This window comes from Lampetra fluviatilis, chromosome 3 (assembly GCF_964198595.1).
Source record: "Lampetra fluviatilis chromosome 3, kcLamFluv1.1, whole genome shotgun sequence".
NCBI lineage: Eukaryota > Metazoa > Chordata > Hyperoartia > Petromyzontiformes > Petromyzontidae > Lampetra > Lampetra fluviatilis.
The window spans coordinates 1,883,629-1,891,418 of record NC_136277.1 but is presented as its reverse complement, the minus strand read 5'-3'; positions in this window follow the sequence as shown (position 1 = coordinate 1,891,418).

The following is a 7,790-nucleotide window of genomic DNA, read 5'->3' as shown; positions in this document are numbered from 1 at the left end:
AGGGAACGGGGAACAGGGAATGGGGAACAGGGAACGGGGAACAGGGAACGGGGAACAGGGAACGGGGAACAGGGAACGGGGAACAGGGAATGGGGAACAGGGAATGGGGAACAGGGAACGGGGAACAGGGAATGGGGAACAGGGAACGGGGAACAGGGAATGGGGAACAGGGAACGGGGAACAGGGAATGGGGAACAGGGAACGGGGAACAGGGAACGGGGAACAGGGAACGGGGAACAGGGAACGGGGAACAGGGAACGGGGAACAGGGAATGGGGAACAGGGAACGGGGAACAGGGAACGGGGAACAGGGAACGGGGAACAGGGAATGGGGAACAGGGAACAGTGAACGGGGAACAGGGAACGAGCGGGGAACAGGGAATGGGGAACAGGGAACAGGGAACAGATAACAGATAACAGGGAACAGGGAACAGTGAACGGGGAACGGGGGACGGGGAACAGGGAATGGGGAACAGGGAATGGGGAACGGGGAACAGGGAACGGGGAACAGGGAACGGGGAACGTGGAACGGGGAACAGGGAACAGAGAACGGGGCACCGCGTTCGCTTCACCGAGAGGAGGTGGCGAGCGTGCAGGCCTCTGGCGCAGCTTCGAGCCCCCCCCCCCTCTGCCGCTGAAGGCAAACGAGTGGCCGAGCGCTGCGTGGTGTTAGAACTCGAGTCAGGTGTGGATCGGAATATTAAGAAGCCAGCCGGTAAATGCATCGGAAAAACAAACTGCGTCCCGTGCCAGTCTCCCCCGGGGGTGTTTGAGGTCGGTCTGACACCGAGGCTCCCTTATTGGATCGGCGTTTGCATAATAAACCACCAGCGGTCTGCAGTGTAGACAAAGACCCCCCCACACACCGTATAGCCTCAAGGTACTGTTGGGGCAAGTGTTGTTGCCAAGCAACTATTGTGGTCGACGCCCGGCCGCCTTTGTCTCCCCCAGTGCTGATTGTTCACACACCGCACCGTGAACCGGGGTCGAGGGGGCAGGCCAGGGCCGCGTCGGGTGATAACCATCACCGAGGCTGGTTGTGAGCGGGTGCTTAGCGCGGTGCGCTAACCGTTGCACCACCGCTCCTCTCACTGGCCGCTTGGTTATGATCAGTTTTTTTGCTCCTCGTTATTTCACTTTCTTCTCGTTGCGAGTTTTAGTTGCGGAGGGCTAGGTCGCTTTCCGCACTCGAACGACGAACGGAGGGCGGCCTCGTTGGACGCCACCGTTGTCCCTCCCATCGTCACCTCACGCGCTCTCCGCTTGCCGTTGCCCCACTCACAGGATGGAGCGAGGCGTTTCGTTGATTGTTTGTTTGTTGTCGTTGTTTCTTCTTCACCCCCACGGTTTATTGTCAACTCTCAAGCGCGGTGCCCTTCCGCTCCTTCCGCCAGCGGGTGCCGCGAGCGGCGGTTGCAGGGGCTGCACCTTTGCTGCCGCGTGGCCCCAGCACGTGGCCGTGGCCCGGGTGCCTCTCTTCCTTCCCATATTTGGGCCTTAAAGGCGGGCCTGGTGGCCGTCAGGGTGGGACGGGGCAGACAATTAAAGTTTCAAATTGCCCCGGGGCCAATTTTTTAAAAATGTGGTCGATATAATTTCTAAACGAGTGTCAATGATGAAGGGAGTCACTGAAATAAATAACTTTGATGCCGCCGCTCCACTTTGAGCTGTCGTGCGGGCGGGACGGCCCAGCGGAGGCGCGTCCGTAGCTTTGTTGCGGTTCTAATCCGGCAGGCCGCCCTGGGGCAAATGCCGCGGTTTGTGCATTAAACGTTAAAGATCCTCGGTACGTCGCTCGGAACGAGCCGGGGAAGGCCGTCACGTGTGTGTCGGCGTCACGGCCAGAATTTTTTGTTTAGCCAAATTTGAAAAATCACGCAACAACAACAACAAAGCGAACGGTGACACTTGATTTGGGGGGGGGGGGCTTCGAAGCAGCATCGCCCCCTTCCTGCCAAAAATCGTAATAATTACAATTAACCACGCGTCTGTGTCAATCCAGCTGCCTGCTTGCTGCTGCTGCTGCTGCGACGTTATTGTCAAAGCAAACAGCGATCAGTTGCCAGCCCCGAGGGCAGGGCAACTGGGGGCCAGGCTGTGGCAGGTCTGGCTCGCCTCCTGCCGTCTCTGTGCCGGGGATCACTTTGCTCCGTCTGGCTTCTTGTCGATTTCCACGAGCTTGAGGGCGAGGCGCAGCTCGCGAGCCCAGCGCGATGCGGCGCGACATCATGCGCCAAATTCAATTAGGTCCCTGGATTGTCTGGAATGGCTGAGCGCTCGTGCAAAGCTGGGGGGTGTTGCCAAAGGTGGGGCAGGTAGGCAGACAGACAGGCAGACAGGCAGACACGCAGGCAGGCAGACAGGCAGGCAAGCAGGCAGACAGACAGGCAGGCAGGCAGGCAGACAGACAGGCAGCCAGACAGACAGGCAGGCAGACAGGCAGACAGACAGATAGACAGCCAGACAGACAGACAGACAGAGAAAGGCAGACAGACAGGCAGGCAGGCAGGCAGGTAGACAGACAGACAGGCAGACAGGCAGGCAGGCAGGCAGGCAGGCAGGCAGACAGACAGACAGGCAGACAAATAGACAGCCAGACAGACAGGCAGACAGACAGACAGACAGACAGGCAGGCAGGCAGACAGACAGGCAGCCAGACAGACAGACAGGCAGACAGTTGTCCAGTCGGGGGGCCCGGGCGTGAGTCAGATATGCGCAAAGAACGTGGAACGCTGAGGAGAGGCTTGCGGAGCCCCAATGCGGTTTCAGGAAAGGGCGGTCCTGCACAGATGCCATATTTTCTGTCCGTCTGCTACAGCAGAGGTGCAGGGAATTCCAAAAAGACCTACATCTCTGCTTTATTGACCTGGTCAAGGTCTATGATACCATCAGTAGGCGTGGGCTCTGGGTTGTTCTTCGTGCTTTCAGAGTCATGACCCTCTGCTCACGATCATTAAGGACCTTCATGATGGTGCGCGGGCCCGGGTAAAACTATGTGGCCAGGAGTCGGAACCATTCCCTGTATACCTTGGAGTGCGACAAGGATGTCCTCTGGCTCCCGTATTATTTAACATCTATTTCAACCACGTAGTCCGTGAAGCCTTCAAAAGCTTTACCGATAGAATTTCCATCTGGTACAGATATAATGGGAGGCTGATCGATGCCCGGGTGTGGTCAAGGGATGGCTCCCTAATGCTCAACCACGTTATGTATGCCGATGATCTGGTAATTGCTGCTCACTCAGAGGAGGAGTTGGGGGCGCTGCTGCTAAACCTGGAGCTTTCCACTAAGAGGTGGGGCCTTACCATCAGCCCCACCAAAACGAAGCACCTGCCTGGGTAAATTGCACTATCGGACACCTCACCCCGACAACTCCCAATCGGTGATGGGGCAGTAGTGGAGAGAGTGGAGAGTTTCCCAAACCTGGGCAGTGTGCTTATGACCGGCTCCAGTTTAACAGCAGAGGTCTCACTCAGAATCAGTCGAGCGGCAATATCTTTTCATCGGTTACTTGACGCTGTGTGGAAGCTACCTGGTCTGTCGCTCCGCGAGAAGGTTCGGGTCTTCTCGGCCACAGTCATTCCCAACGGAGGGCGGAGGAGCGACGCTCACAACAACGAGCGGAGCGCCAGGGGGCTAAAGCACAGCAATTTGGCACAGTAGAGGGCACAGGTGGTGCATCAGCCAGTCGTCTCAGTCGACCTGTGGCACCTGGGTTTGCCCCCCCCGTGACCTCCTGCCAGCGGGCGTTCGACACTTCACGTGGCCTCAAGGTGCACATGGCCTGGCACAAGCGTCGTGGTGATGCGCGTTGCACGCACGCCCGAGCGTGGCAGCGGATCTCTCCTTGGCAGACATTCAGAGCACAGCGCGATCATTGTGCTCAGTCGCTTCGTCTCCAGTTTGGAACTCTCTCGCGCGCGTCGGGGCTTTTGCCCCATTGCGGTTGGAAGCCTCGGCACTTGAAGTGGTTTTCACCAAATGGGAACGGCATGCAGCTTCAGCAGCAGCGGCACGCAATGTGCAGCGCAGGCCTGCGCAGGCCCCGCGTGGCGGCGGCGGCGGCTCTCGATGCATTCCCGAAAGAGAGAGAGAGAGGAGTAGACTTTGACTTTTAAATAACTTTTATTGCCGCCAGCAGCAACAGCACTGGAGGCGATTCCGATATGAAACACACAAAGTCGCCAGCAACACAAATACAACAAACGCTATAAATCCGCGCACTGTGGCGCTAAAAGCACCGCGCACAACACGAAATAAAAGCCACGTGGTGGTGGTGGTGGTTATCGCGCACGCCACGGTGACGAGCGAGCGCTTCAGAAGGTGAACACCACGAGGGTGCCGTCCACGCTGGTACAGAGAGGGGCTTGTCCGGCTCCCCAGCGCTCGAAGAAGACGCGCACATCACCGACATCTGTGTGGTACGCGTGCTCCAGCCGGAGCCGCGCCTTGAGCAGGCTCCTGAACACTGGAAGCACAGAGCAGCCGTCAGTGTCACCTTCCTCGTTCTGTAGACCGCCACCTTCGTAGAGAGAGATGAGTAAAAAGAGAGAGAACGAAGTGGCGCAACAAAATCTGCAGCGGTGAAAGGAAAAGAACGATGCGCTCTGCGCGCACGTGTGTGTGTGTCTGTGTGTGTGTGTTGGTGTGTCTGTGTGTGTCAGTGTGTGTGTCAGTGTGTGTGTGTCTGTGTGTGTTGGTGTGTCTGTGTGTGTCAGTGTGTGTAGGGGGAGCGGTAGTGTAGCGGTTAGCGCGCTGCGCTACGAACCCGACGACCCGGATTCAATTCCTGACCAACACCCAGTGACGATTATCTGAACCGGTCCTGGGCCTCCCCTAGGTCGACTCATGAGTACCTGGTGCAGCGTGGAGACATCTCCATTGGGGAGACAAAGGCGGCCGGGCGTGGTGCTAGCCACCCACCCCCTCGTGTGCCGTTCCGGCCTTCATAGGTGCTCGCTAACAGCACTTTCCCCGACAGTCTGTTGAGACCTTACGGGGGATCTTTGTCTTTGCCATCTCCGAATAAAATTCCCCTTTGCAAGGGGGCGTGTCCCTTTCCCGTCGTAAGGAGTTTACGGAACAGGAGTCGATGGGAGTGATAGCGATTTAAGCTTTCTCACGTAAAAACCCTCTCTTGTGAAAAGCAATTTCGATCCCATGCTCGACCCCATGCTCGACCCCATGCTCGACCCAATGCTCGATCCCACGCTCGACCCCATGCTCGACCCCATGCTCGACCCCATGCTCGACCCCATGCTCGACCCCATGCTCGACCCCATGCTCGACCCCATGCTCGATCCCACGCTCGACCCCACGCTCGACCCCATGCTCGACCCCATGCTCGACCCCATGCTCGACCCCATGCTCGACCCCATGCTCGACCCAATGCTCGACCCAATGCTCGACCCAATGCTCGACCCCATGCTCGACCCCATGCTCGACCCAATGCTCGACCCCATGCTCGACCCCATGCTCGACCCCATGCTCGACCCCATGCTCGACCCAATGCTCGACCCAATGCTCGACCCAATGCTCGACCCCATGCTCGACCCCATGCTCACACTCCCGCGTATTTCTCCGCGCCGATGCCGAGCGACGGTTCGGTGGGGTGGTGGTGTGTCACTCCGGAACATGCGTCTACGTGTGGACGTTGAACTTCTTTCACACCGTACGCAGCCAACCTTGCTAAGCGGAGATGGCGGGAAAGGACAACAAACTAAACACAAACATCAGTGCGAAAGAAAAATGAGTTTTCAATCGAGATGATGATTTAAAAGTGGCATCCTAATATCGGAAGGCAGAGCGTTCCAGACGGCCGCAGAGACGCATCTTAAAGCGCGCGATGCGGTGACCACCGCCGTCTTTGTTCGATGGCCAAACAAACGCGGCTGCTGCTGCCCCTGCTGCTACTGCTGCGAGGATGACGAGCAGCGGAGCGTCACGTGACGATGGCTTGCAGCTTCCTTGACGAGATCAGCAGCGAGGTAGCTGCTACTGTGGTTCATCTGTGGCGAGCGCTTCGCGTGCGGAGCGTGGCCGCGTGGGGGGGGGGGCGAAGGGCTCTGCTGGAACGTTTTGGGTTTTTATTTTGAACCTTTCAAAGTTGCCCGCCATCCGTGGATTTCGTTCGTCGAAAGCGCCTCCTCGTTCCATCGTTCTCGATTCGAGACAAAAACAACGACATCGTCGCGACAGAACGATGGCGCAGAGGCCGGGCGACCTGCGGGTGTCAAACGACGCACAGCAAACACGCGCAAGGTGCACCTAGCCTGGTACAGAGCGCCGTGGTGGCGTCACCGCCACTTGAGTGGCGAATTGGCGGTTGTTGTTGGTGGTGGTGTTGGTGAGTGTTGTGGTTGTGGTGATGGTGATAGTATTGGTTGTGTTTTTGTTGGTGGTGAGTGTGGTGGTGGTGTTGGTGATGAGTGTGGTGGTGGTGGATGTGGTGTTGGTGGCGGTGAGTGTCGTGGTTGTGGTGGTAGTTTTGGTTGTTGTTGTTGGTAGTGGTGTTGGTGAGTGTGGTGGTTGTGGTGGTTGTGATAGTATTGGTTGTGGTGTTTTTGTTGGTGGTAGTTTTGGTGGTGGTGAGTGTCGTGGTGGTAGTTTTGGTTGTTGTTGGTAGTGGTGGTGGTGGGTGTGAGTGTCGTGGTGGTAGTTTTGGTTGTTGTTGGTAGTGGTGGTGGTGGGTGTGAGTGTCGTGGTGGAAGTTTTGGTTGTTGTTGTTGGTGGTGGTGAGTGTCGTGGTTGTGGTGGTAGTTTTGGTTGTTGTTGTTGTTGTTGGTAGTGGTGGTGTTGGTGGTGTTCTACTGAAGCAGTGTGGCCACGGCCACCAGCCCACCGCGTTGCAGCGTCACCGCGCGATGTGAGAACTCGACTCGACAGCCGCGAGAAGCGATTCCCATGCCGGGCTGGGCTGGGCCGGGCTAGGCCGGGCTGGGCCGGGCTGGGCCGGGCTGGGCCGGGCCGGGCTGGGCTGGGCTGGGCCGGGCTGGGCCGGCGCGTATCGCGTGAGAGGGAGGCTTGGCAGAGGCAGGAGAGAGCGAGAGAGCGAGCGAGCCTGTGGTATTTGGCACAGAACCCTGGGATGCCGTCCACGCACCCGCCCCCCCTACAGCCCGGGTCGGCACACCCAGCGCTCGCCTCCCTCCGCGTGAACACCGCCGCCGTCACGGGGACTCGGAGACTCGGAGGAGCACGAGCACACGGTGGTCCGCCTGCGTCGTCGTCGTCGTTGTTTGTGGTGTGTGCCCGATGGGAAACTCGCGCAAAGCGAGCCGGGGTCGTCTCCACTACCCCCACCTCCCCCCACGCCACCACTCCACCACGGCTCCCTCCTCGATTTCTCTCACCTCTCTCTCTTTTTACGATCAGAGGAAACAAGAAGATGCTCGGTGTAGTTGGCACTTTGCTTCGTTCATCATTTCGGTTTTTTGTTTTTTTTTTCAATGCTTTGCTTTATGTGCCCCCCCCCCCCCCCGTTTAAATGAAAGATTTCAAGCTCTGCTCATTCTTCTTAACCCCATTCCCTCTCTCTCTCTACCCCCTCTCTCTACCCCCCCCTCTCTCTACCTCCTCTCTCCCTACTCCATGTCTATATCCACCCTGTTTTCTATGTACATATATTTTACTACGACAAGTGCTGCATCTGCACCCAGCCCTCCTCTCTCTCCGTCGTCTCTGTCACCACCGAAATGCGCACTCAGCCCCCCCCCCCCGCTCGCTCAGAGTGCTGCGTTGTATGCGCGATGGGAACTCCTGCGCCTACCTGCGTCCAGTCAGCCAGCCAGC